The following is a 12421-nucleotide window of genomic DNA, read 5'->3' as shown; positions in this document are numbered from 1 at the left end:
TTTTATGTGTATTGAGGGAGTAGTGTGTTAGACTCCATTCGCACCTGTATCTTTAGGTGCAATTAGGGATTCCTGCATCAGGAACTTGTGTTTTCCTGCAGCAGGAATCCCTAATCTGGCGTTTGCAAGCGGCCATTGAAATTAATGATCAGGTGACAGCAGTTGCATGTAAACGCCTGCACACCGCATGTAATGGTATGTGATATGATTATATTTGGTTAGGAATCAATCACTCTCCCTGGATACATCAATTGTGCATCCAGGGAGAGTGTTTTCTAACCGCATGTAATCATAACACATACCATTACATGCGGTGTGCAGGGGTCTACATGCAGCTGCTGTCACCTGATCATTAACTTCAATGGGTGACAGTGGCCGCTTGTAAACACCAGATTAGGGATTCCTGCTGCAGGAAACGCAAGTTCCTGATGAAGGAATCCCTAATTGCACCTAAACTTGCAGATATGAATGGAGTCGTATTGTGTGTGTATTGGGGTAGTACCATACCGAATATAGTTACATTTTATTTTGAAGTTTGAAATTTGGCAAGCGGCCCCCATTGAAGAAAGAAAATTGTAGAGTGGCCCCCGAGTGAAATGATTTTGAGACCCCTGTCTCCCTTTCCTTACCAGGATGGTCTATAATTGATACCTCTGAAACTGTAACCTACCTTTGTGTTTAATGATCCACATTGCTCTTGTCGTTTGCTAAACAGGCTTTGTCCATGTAGCTATAGTGACGCATTTTAGAATTAAAAAATCAGGTCACCCGTGTGAGCCATGAAGGCGTTGCGGCGCTGTTAGTGAATTTCACAGTCACAGGAATAGACTTCCATTAATCATGCCTGTTTGCATTAAAGTAACATAATATATGTTATCATTCTTTATATTAATCCTTTTTCAATACTATAGTATTACTAAATATATTGATAGTAACTCACTCTGTTGCATTGTACTACATATTATTGAAGGAAGACAATAAATGCATCACCGGTATAATGGCTGGATTTATCTTAGTCAGCTTGGCCCATAGCCTCTGGGATCCCGTGGATCCTGTTGTTGTTCTGACAGTTCCGGACCGTTAAGTCATCTAAATGAAGCCACTGGGTCTACAGTTGTTTGTGCTGACTCCCTGCCAGGGATTGCAGCTCCTCAATATCAGAGTGTTGAGCAGCAACATGCGTGTCAATTTTGTCAACATGCTGATGGATACACTACATGACATCATGGAGGTCTGCCATGTCCTGCTTATGTAGGGCTTCAAGAGGAATAGAAAAGAGCAAGTGAGTAATCAGGTGCTGAAAACCTCCCTCTATCTCTTTGTCTTCTGGTTCTTCATTTGAGGATGCAGGGATATCCTGATGGGAAGAAAGTAAGACACTAGGCTGAGAGGTGGCTGGAGCTGACAGAGAAGGTGAGCAGACGTTTACTGCTGCCATATTGCCATCCTAAAGCTGGACCCAGCTGTCTTCAGAGCCCTGAAATTTTTTTACCAATGCCTGATTTTGGGAGCTGGAGAGAAGTCCACATGCTCCTCTGAGTCTTCTTCTTATTGCTGGGACATGATATATAGGGCACTAGTAAGTAATGCCTGACTATAGATGCACGAGCTGACACAAACCACATCGGTCAGCTGCCATGAGCAGGCTCCTCCCCTCTGGATTAATCTTATGGAGATTCACAGACTGATATGAAAGTTTTCACCATCTAGAGGCATGCTGCAAAAATTCAGTGACATTCCATTACACTTTATGGTTGCTGTTACATGTAAATAAAATACAGTTAAAGAATGGAGAAGAAGCGTTCAAGAGCATTGCTGAAACTTGTGAGGTTTTTACTGATACACTGATCCCACCTATTTGTATAATTGTGCCGTTTAGAGCTAGATGTCAATTAACAGACACATATTTTGCTGTCTATGTCCCGATGAGCAGAACTCCCTGACAGAGGCACAACACAGGAAGTGAGAAAAAATCTATCTAAAGTGAGGAAAAATCTTCTCTTAGATAGATGCCACCAAAACAGGTGACCACATTGGAAGTTTTCACCCTCTATTCCTGTAATTCCTCTGTTCCCCTTGTTTGAACATCAAGCCCTCAGAGCTTACAGGACAGTGTCTTCTATTATGGCCATTGGCATTGTGCTGGAGGATTTAGTTCCATCTCCTGGTTTTGCGTACAATGCTGCATTTGTTTGATGTGGAATGTTTTCATACATACTTAGTATAGTACTTTGTATTTATTGGAATCTTTATATAGTAAATGCACAGTTGTTACTTTTTCTGCATCCCTGTTCCAAAATTGAGTATCTTCTTGATCCAGAGAGCAATTGTATGCCTTACTGGCAATGGCAATGCAATGATGTATTAGAAAGCAATACAATTATCCTTAGTCTACTTTAAACATATAATGGTATAACATAGACTAGGGCTTTGCTAGCATAATATAGGCCGGCTGGATGGATACAATGCTTTGATTGTCTTGTCCTCTAAGTTATTTAGTACCTGTACATTGCTGATGACAAGCTTTAGAAAGGTATGCAGGATATATGTAAATGTTGAACCTTTATTTCTTAAATTGACAGACTTTTTGCTTATGCAGTGGATGTTAACTTGCCTGGCGCTACATTACACACAGGTCATAGTTGTGTGCCTCTAGCGTGACCCAGTTAGGCTGTAGCTGCAGGTGTGCTGGTATATTATCTAGTCTGTTTACCAAATGACAAATATGTTGTGATGAATATGGTTCCGAGTATGCTATCATGTTTTTTTGTTATTGATTCCAAATCAAGTGTGAACTAGATGCTCCTGCAGTGATACAATGTCCTCCTGCGGATGTGAATTTCTGGGATGGTGTGCATCCATGCATATCAGATAACCAGTTAGGATCATCTTAAATGCCTAAAAAACCCTGCTTCCATCTATTAGAAGTATATGGCTATCACTGATCAACAGGAACACAGACATCCACTATGGACCTGTTCTGTTATCTTTATTGAGACTTGCTCCTGAATGGCTACTATTAGTGTTGTTTTCCCTTTAATAAAACTCTCCTGACCTGGTATTAAAGATTATAGTAGGAAGCAGGCTGTGGTTAGGTCGTAGTTAATGTATAATTTGGAACATATGGTATTTTAAAATAGTCTCTATTCTTTCTAGGGTGTTCAGGTCTCTGAGAGCCTGACTAATGATGGACAATTAGTCATTTAACAGACTATGGGAGCTGGCTTGTATGGATTTCCATTTGTTAATATTTGCTCTTCAAATATTTTGTTAGAAACGTTTACAACATATTTTATCTGCAGACCAGACGGTAGGACATCTGTGGAAGGTTCTTTCCCTGTATTTTCATCTAGAGGAGCCACACTGGGCTTCCAGGCACCCTAAACCCTCTATTTGTTCATACTGGAAAAAATGTAATAAAACAGAATATGGACTGGATTTATGATTTAATCAAAAGCACTTTACCATATGGCAGGTGTGTTAGCAACATGCTGTTTGTTTTGAAGAAGAAAGAAAACACATAGGAAAAGGTAGTCAAGGCCTTTGGAACATCCAGGACTATCTACAATGAATGGGGATGCTAGGATCACGTGACCAGCATGAGCTAGCAGCTTTTCAGTGGAGAATTCAAAAAGCAAAATAGGCTTAGAAGGCAAGATGGTGTGACCATGGGACAATAAAATATTTGGAGCTGACTGAATATTGCTTAGCTGCTTTGAAGGCTGCTGGACCAAAAGACTGCACAGAGCTGTACCATGTGTTTGCAGAGTGCTGTCCACACTCAGGTAGTGCTGAAATCCTTACATCTCACTTGCCTTTACTACTGCCATTCACTCGTGCACTCTGCGTTCTAGCAATTATTTTCTATGCCCTGTTATATCATTATATAGCACTGACTTTGCTGTGTCATTTTTGTGTGGTATGATTCTGGTTATGGCTACTAATATGTAAAAATGCAATTTATAATGCTTTCTATTTTTTATTCCATGTACAAATCTAATGCAGACATGATAACACTTAATTGTTAACATAGCCACATTTTGCTGTAAATAAATTATGCATTTCAATTATTCTGCATGAATAAGTCAACTATTTTAAGCAACTTTCAGACTATTGTAATATGCATGACATTAAAATAAATGGACTCATCAGCTTACTGTACGTCAGTCCAGCAAAAGAAAATGTGGAATGGCACATTGATACATCATCCTCAGGCTGCTTACAGTAGTTTTATGCATTTTGTCAAATAACAACAATTAGTAACCAGCAGATCAAGTATGGCACTCATTTTCTAGTGTCCATTGTTTTACAACATCAGCACATCCATGCCTTGCTCCTTCCCTACTCCTCCCCTACTGTGGTCATGTGTTATGATGTCAGGCTCATCTCCTATAAGATGTCTCTCCATGGGACCTCCTCCCAGCAGTACTAGGCTGTGGCTGAAGTGTAAAGGCAGCACCCTTCAGGCAAGAGGAGCCCATCATCTTTCATGGAGAGCTGCTTAATGGAAGGTAAATATGCTCAGCGCAGAAGAATCAGATGTGCATTCTATGTTGTGGAGGTAATGAAGCACTTTAAGTTTATGTCTGAAAAAGAAAGCTTTGCTGTTTTAAGTATGGTGCTTATCATTTGGCTAATCACAGCAAATTTGGCATTGGTATCTCTATCAACTTTTGTAAAAATTGGAACATGTAGTCTGCCTGATATTTAAAGAAATCTTATCATAAAGACAATTAGTGTGCAATTGTGATGTGTTGATCAACTGATTAGCGAGCACCCAGATCTAAATCTATGGATTGCTAATAGAGAAAGTTACTTTATTAATTTAGAAAACAGATACTGTTATCTGATTGTTTAGCTTGTTGGCTTTAAGAGTAAAACAAAATCAATTTCATACGGCTGTCATACATTTTCCTTGTCCTGGACTTGATCAACTATAAAATAACATCTTATGCTATAGTATTTCCACAACATAATGTGTAATGTTACTTTATTAATGGGAATAGGGAATGAGAATAGTTTATATAGTTGCATTTTTTTGTTTAGTGAATGTCATGGTTATACAATGTATATTAATGTGATATGTGTTTTGAGGAGACCTCAGCAGACTGATTCACATAAAACATGGTTATAGGGGAAAAAATAAAGCAACCATTTTTAGTGACAATTACTGAGTTCTGTCATTTCTCAATAATTTAAATTAGGGAGACATGTTGAAATGTAATTATTAATAATGGTAATGGAAAACAACTAAAGACTAAAATATTAGTTTTAATGTAACAAAAATATATTTAATGTGTTAGTTATATTTTTTAGAAAAAAGTTGTTTTTTATTCACAACACAAAACACTAACAGGCTATCAGTTTAAGCCACAAAGCTCACAAAGTTAACAAACCAGAGTTAACAAACAAAAAGTTAAAAAAATTTCCAACTAAGTCCCCTGAAATTTGAACATTACAGTCCTATGGCAAAAAATAAAGATCGTTATCCTTGTGTTAAAGCTCTGTGGATATAATTTATGTACTGCTACAATACAATATATTCATTCAAGGGAACGAAATGGATATCATCTAACCAATCTGAACTCTGGTTGCTATAAGTCCCTGCATATTACCCACACCTTCTGCTTCTTGAACTGGCTTACTAAATAGGTTTGTAAAACAAGTACATAAAATGTGTATAAATATGCATTAAACTTAATTCATAAAGTTTAAGTGACACTAAACTCAGGAGCTAAATCATGAAAATCTAATGAAGTAGCTAAACTATTAACAAAAATGTATATTATTTGTGTATCACTCAGCTGCAGATCCTCAAATCATCTCTGAATTGGTGCTGACACTGTCCTTCCTTCTGCAGGGTGGCTACTTTTGTTCCCCATGATCCCTGTGTGTGTTGTATAGTAGACACCGCTCCAAGCTCACTCCTGTGATGGACTGCAATGTCACACTGAGTTTACTAATTTGTATTGACATTGTAGTCCATCTCAAGAGCGAGCTTGGAGCGGTGGATACTTTACAACACACACAGGGATCGTGGGGAACAAAGGTAGCCACCCTCCAGAAGGAAGGACACTGTCAGAGATGATTTGAGGATCTATAGCTGAGTGATACACAAATAAGATACATTTTTGTTAATAGTTAGTGTACTTGAATGCATTTTTAAGATTTAACTCCTGACTGCAGTATCACTTTAACACATTAAGAAAAGGATTCCTAATTTTTTAGAAAGTGATGTTTATTCTCAGTCCAGTGAGATACAAATTACAGTCGCCTAGCAAATTAGAAATCCTTATTAATGTGCTGTTATGAATTGTGTGTCTATTACCGTTGAGTTAACTTTGACTTTTGCCAAGCCTTTTGGATACATTTTTGGTTCTGATTCTGGTAGAAAAAACCAGATGAGGAATTTTATTGGTGTTGTGATTTCAATGTTGGTTTCCCTGAGACAGGGATAGTTATATTTAGCTGGTAATACTTTCAGCACCTAAGGTAAGTAATTCTTTAAGTTTTCAACATTACCTAGGTTAAGGATTACAGGCCTAGAGGATACATGTAAGGATTGGGATACGGATTAAGATTAGGGTTGGAATATGGACAAGCATTAGGATAAATGTTATGTTTTATTGTTAGGTTTGGGGTTAGGTTCAACTGTTCAGAGCAGGTTCAGGATTCATTTCAGGGAGTAGAATATGTCTTAAGGCTACAAGGAGGGAACGGATAAGTGGTGATGATAAGTGGTAGGGATGGGTGGTAAGTGGAAGGCATGGTTGCTAAGAGTAAAATTCTCATTGCGCAAATTCAAAAGGTGGAAAAAATAAAAAAATATCAGTGTTGATCCTTTACACATTGACATGGTTTACTCAGTTGTAGAAAGTATCAAAACATTAAATGCAGAAAGTTGCTTGCTGACAAACCAAAATAATAGCACATTGTATTTATTGAGTTTTAGATATTCATTTGTTATTTCTACCATAGCAGAATAATAATTTTGTCTTTGCAATCCTTTTTCTAGAGGGAACAAGACAAATAGAACTGATTCAATGGGTTGAGGTTGTTCATTTGAACCTGTGTTCACTTGAAATACCCAGTCACAGGCAAAGCAAAAAAGAGGATATTTGCTAGCACATGATTGGATGAACACAGCTTTACATAATTTGCTAAGCCCACAGAACATTCACTTGGCAAAGTAGTCTCTATTCATTTACTAAATCATCCCCAATATGTTTAACTCACAGCTACTAATTCACTGTAAGGCATGAATGTAATAGTTTATCCAAGCAATAATTGCAGCACTTTTTGAAGAAGCTTTGTAGCCACATTTCTTACTTTTTGACCCCCCCACCCCTTTCCATACACACTTCTAGATTTTAATTTAATCTGTAGCTATGTTTACCTAAGTGTACCTAAGAACAGAAATGTGATATGTTGCAGTTTACCAGTTCTTAGGTGTGATTTCTGCATTGGTTTCATCTTCATTTTTTCCTGAATTATTATGATAGTTTCACCTATTGATCCTGCCAGTAATCACTTCCTTATGCAGTTCAGCTATATTTATTGAGGACCAGTCACCCTGGAACCGGAAGTATGTTAGGACTACAAAGCACCGGCCCTGCTCCTATTTTCATAATGTGGGGTAAATGCTCTATAGTTTACAGAGACAACTCAGCAGGGCTGATAACATTGTTTGAGATTTCGGTGCAGCATTTTCAGCTCGCTACAAAAGCTGAGAGCTCACTGACTTTCTGGCACAGTCAACAGATATTTTTTGCATTTATTGAATGGCTATAACAAAATGCTTTTTTAATGGTATATTTAACAGGCAAAAATGAGATAAAAAAAAAAATATTTGTTGGGCTTTACATACGCTTTAAAGAAACCCCCAAATATATGTCTTTGTTTTTGCTAATTTTATGATGTGGATGGGTCATATGTCCTCCTAAATGCCTACACCCATCCATTGTGGAACCGTGTGACAAATGTATCCTGACACACTCTGGGAGTCACTATTCTTAATATATACTGTATACAGTATATAATATAGTGTGTTGCTACCACCAATAACACTGACTTGCTCTTTTCCAAAAATAGGTGAACAAGGCCTTCCAATAACCTATGGATTATGTATTGTATATTGCTACTATACGGTATATTATTGTATTATACTATATATTATTATATATTATATTATTGTATTAAACAGTTAAAGAAGAACTCCAGGAATTAAAAAATATATCCTTGCAGTGGGGCTTCCGCCACACTGCAAGGGTTATGTGCTTGTTCTGTCTAAAAGGGGGGGTCAAATAAGGCAGATATACTCACCTGATCCCCAGTCCTGCAGCAGTCTGCACTCAACTCTCTCTCCTTCTGCTCCAACTGCAGAATGTCCCTCAGCGTCCTCATGTTCAATGTAAGTGAATGGACCTGCATTAGACATGATGACGTCAGTGTCCATAGAATGTCGCAGCCCAGGGGACAACAAGCTGCGGGTCTGGTCTAGCAGCAAGGCAGGATCAAGCATCAGGTGAGTATATCAATTTCATTCCATCCCCTAGAGAAAAACGAGCACTCAAGCCTTGCAGTGCGGTGGAAGCCCACTGCAAGGGAAAGTTTTTTACATTTCTGGAGTTCTTCTTGAATTGCAGTATAACTCTCAAATGTATTTATAGTTATTGTTTGTTTTACTTTTTGGTAATGGTTAAGCTATCAATTTATTAGAGGTATAATTAACACATCTGTGTGCCTCATAAAGCACTGATCAGTTGATCAGCAGGGTAACATTGGCATCACCAAGGCAATTTTCTTACATAATGCTCAAGTGTATGGCCAGCATTTTGGAAAATCATAATTGATTTTTCCAATTGTTTATATATTTTGCAAAATCATAATTCCTGTTTCCAAATGACAGAAATGGCTAACACCTAAGTAGTCATTTCCATGTGAAGTTAAAGTTCATTCTGACATAATTTTCATCAGCCTGGTGTGTAATTATTACCTTATTTTCGGGGTAGGTCTTATTTTTTTTTTTTTTTATGTACAACAATCCACACCTATTCATGTACAACAGTCTACATGTATTCATGTACACAAATATGGTGATCAGGACAATCAGGGCTGCCTAACCTTTGCTAGAGCAATTTGGTAACCAATCGCTGGCCAGAATGGGCGAAGCACACTTTCACTATCGATTCCTCACAGGCGGAGAGCATTTGGTATCACTCCGCCTGTGACAGGAGGCGGGGCTATAGAGGAGGCATCGGCTTATGTGGCTCTGCTCCCTCCTATGTCGCCTCGCTTCTTTTAGCGCTGGCTTCGTTGGCACCGCTGACTCTCTCCTTCCTGTCCCGCGGCTCTTCAAGTTCCCCCTTATGCCACCACCGGCCCTGTGAATGGTCACAACTAGGCCTTATTTTCGGGGTAGGTCTTATATTTTAGCAATTCCAAAAAATAATACTAGGTCTTATTTTCAGGGTAGGTCTTATTTTCGGGGAAACAGGGTATGTTGATATTTCATACAAAAAGTGCAGATTATCCTGATTTTGCATTCTTACTGCACAATAGGTGGGTGTCACTTGGGTGGCACCTTAGTACCTCGATGATGCTAACTTTAGAATCCATAATTATTGGGGAGGATTTGTGGTTTTGAAACAATTTTAAAATAGTGATTGCAGCATTATCACCAAACATCTGCACATTTATTCCTGACTAACAGAGCAATCAATAAATTAATAGCTATTAATGTTCACTCGTCATGTGATCCACACCATGCCGAGTTTTCAAATGTAGCTGCTTATTGCATGAAGCCTGTCAAAAAATATCTTGCCCTAGTTAGCCTAGGGCAGACAGAGACGTTCTTAAAATCAGTGTTTTTGCTAAGACCGAAGCATAGAGACACCGTTTTATTGCAGGTAAACAGAGTCGGCAACCAACACCAATACAGGTCATATTAGCATATATAACACAGAAGGGCCTAGTCCGAACACAGCAAGCATAGGCTAAGATGTAAAAGTCAATACAGACTAAATCAGACAGACACAGCAGCACAGAGTGGCGAGGGTGGGGCACCTAAATAGCTGCACACAGAGAACAGATGAGACAAGTAATACAAAGGGCAGAAACACAGACTGACAGAACAGCTCTGACAGGGAAAACACACCAGATTTGATACTTTAACAGGGAACACCAGAGTTATGACAATATCAAATATGTTGCTTAATGAATGGTTGTGTGTGTCCAATTTGGTATTGCAGAGCTTTTAGTCACTAAATTACTATTTAACTCCTGGGTTTACAATGAACTATTGCAAAGCCTGCACCACACTATATCATTTAACTCACAGAGTTAGCTGATTTACTATTTACAAGGGTAATCTTTAAGGCCCATCTCTAAGCAAAACAACCTCACCCATTCAAAGTTTTTGTTTTTTTTAATACCTTTTTGAAGCACCTAAGTCTGCTATTCATGCCCCTCACTGGTGCCATTACTGAGTGTAGGGGACCAGTAATCCAGCTCTGCACATGTGGCCATGTTGGCCAGTCCCCACCAGTCCCCTCATGCTGCTGTCATATCTGCAGACTCCCCATCTAGATCCTAAAAGGACCCAGTCGCCGGAGAGCCAACAGAATGTGTCCACTTCATGCAGGAATGACACTTCAAAAAGGAGCCTGCCTCCCGTGCACAGAAGAAGATTCAGCACCAGAACGTTATATGACCATCGTATTAGGTGAGTAAAGAGGACATTTAGGTAGGTTTTTTTTTATTTCCTGTGGCAGCAATTAATTAGAGGGGTGTGTGGAGCAAGTAGGAACCTGGATATTAGCTTAAACCTTATAACTCTAAGGTACAGTTTTGATACCCTAAGTGCAATCAATCTCTCTCCCTCTCTCTCTCTCACTCTCTCTCTTGCTCTCTGCTCCCACCCCTCTGTGATATCTACCACTTGTGAGCCATTATACTAAGGGCTGCAAATGTATTTGCATCCTTTTCCTATACTTTCCCTTTGACCATGTGGAAAATGAAAAGGATCATCAAAAAACAAAAACTGATGTGTTTTACTAACAATAATGTTTAGATATTAAGAGTTCTTTGCATTGAAGTCTTTGCAAGGTAAACTCATTCTCTTAAAGCAGCTTTATGTTCTCAGAATGTGTTCCTTTGCAATGCAGATTTCATCATTCTCTTAGTGACAACAGGCTTCTTAGGCAGTCGTCTCACAATAATAGTGTATATAATAGCAACATTTGATCATGTGGCCATAGCTTTTGTGATCATCTGGACTATAGCAGTGCCATACATGGTGAGGAAGTCTCATTAGTTAATAGCACAATTGGATGTGTTTGTAGTGGTTTAGGACAGATGGCCTCTAAGGCAGACTGTTAAGAGTGCTTAGAGTTTTGAGAGTGTTAAGAGTGTGTTAAGAGTGTTCCTCAGGGTAGGCACATGTGTGCAGCAAATTATGCAGGATGTGTCCTTACATGACCCACACCTCTATTGCATGATAGGGTTTATAATTCTGGCTGAACCTGTCCTTTCAATACTGCATTGGCATTGCATTGACCTACAGATGGAGGTTCCCTTTCTATCTGTTCTGCAGGCTGCGCCACCTGCGGCACCTGAGCACCTGAACAAGAGGGGACCCGCACCTACAAGGATCTGTGTATTCCCCCAGGTTTGGAACTTCTAATGCAGAAATGATCACACTGTCACTTTTAACATTGGCTCCCCAGCTGCCTGATCTTAGCTGAGTAGGTCCCACACATACTCGCTTCCCACTACACAACCAGACAGCGAGTGCCACTGGTACAGTGACATGTATCTTTCTACCAGTCTGACTTGTATTAGACAGAATACATTAATTCTATCTTTAGGGTTAAATATGATGCAATTAAATACTCAGGGGACCTCTTATCTCTCAATCTTCTACACCTCTTCCTTCTCAAAAAGCCCTCAAATGAACCAAATTGTGTCCTATTGAAATAAAAAAGTCATACACTGAATATCAGCTAGCAAGCCGCCATCTAACAACTACATTATCCTAAATTAATATTTATCATTACCCCTAAAGTGTAGGGGTATATCTGTATATGGTTGTCCCTTGTCTATGCCATGGGTATGAATGATTTAGCAGATTTAGCACACTTTGTTCTTTTACAGCACATGGCAGAAATAAAATAATGTTTAAGTGCAATATTATTTAAACATTTACTCTACAATGTTTCTTCAACAGTTACAAAAATGGTTTAAGAGAATTATCACAATAAGAATTGTTCCTACTAAATTAGAATATGTTTCAATAACACAACTTTACAAGGTTTTTCACAAAGCTGCCAGAAACAGCCGAGTGAATAACCAAGCCGAACGAGGTTCTGTTACTCACTCCGGCTCAGTACGGCTGATTTCAGCTGCACATCCGCTGAAATCA

This window comes from Nanorana parkeri, unplaced genomic scaffold (genome assembly GCF_000935625.1).
Source record: "Nanorana parkeri isolate BGI_ZX_2015 unplaced genomic scaffold, ASM93562v1 scaffold476, whole genome shotgun sequence".
Taxonomy (NCBI): domain Eukaryota; kingdom Metazoa; phylum Chordata; class Amphibia; order Anura; family Dicroglossidae; genus Nanorana; species Nanorana parkeri.
This window is presented reverse-complemented; position numbering follows the sequence as displayed.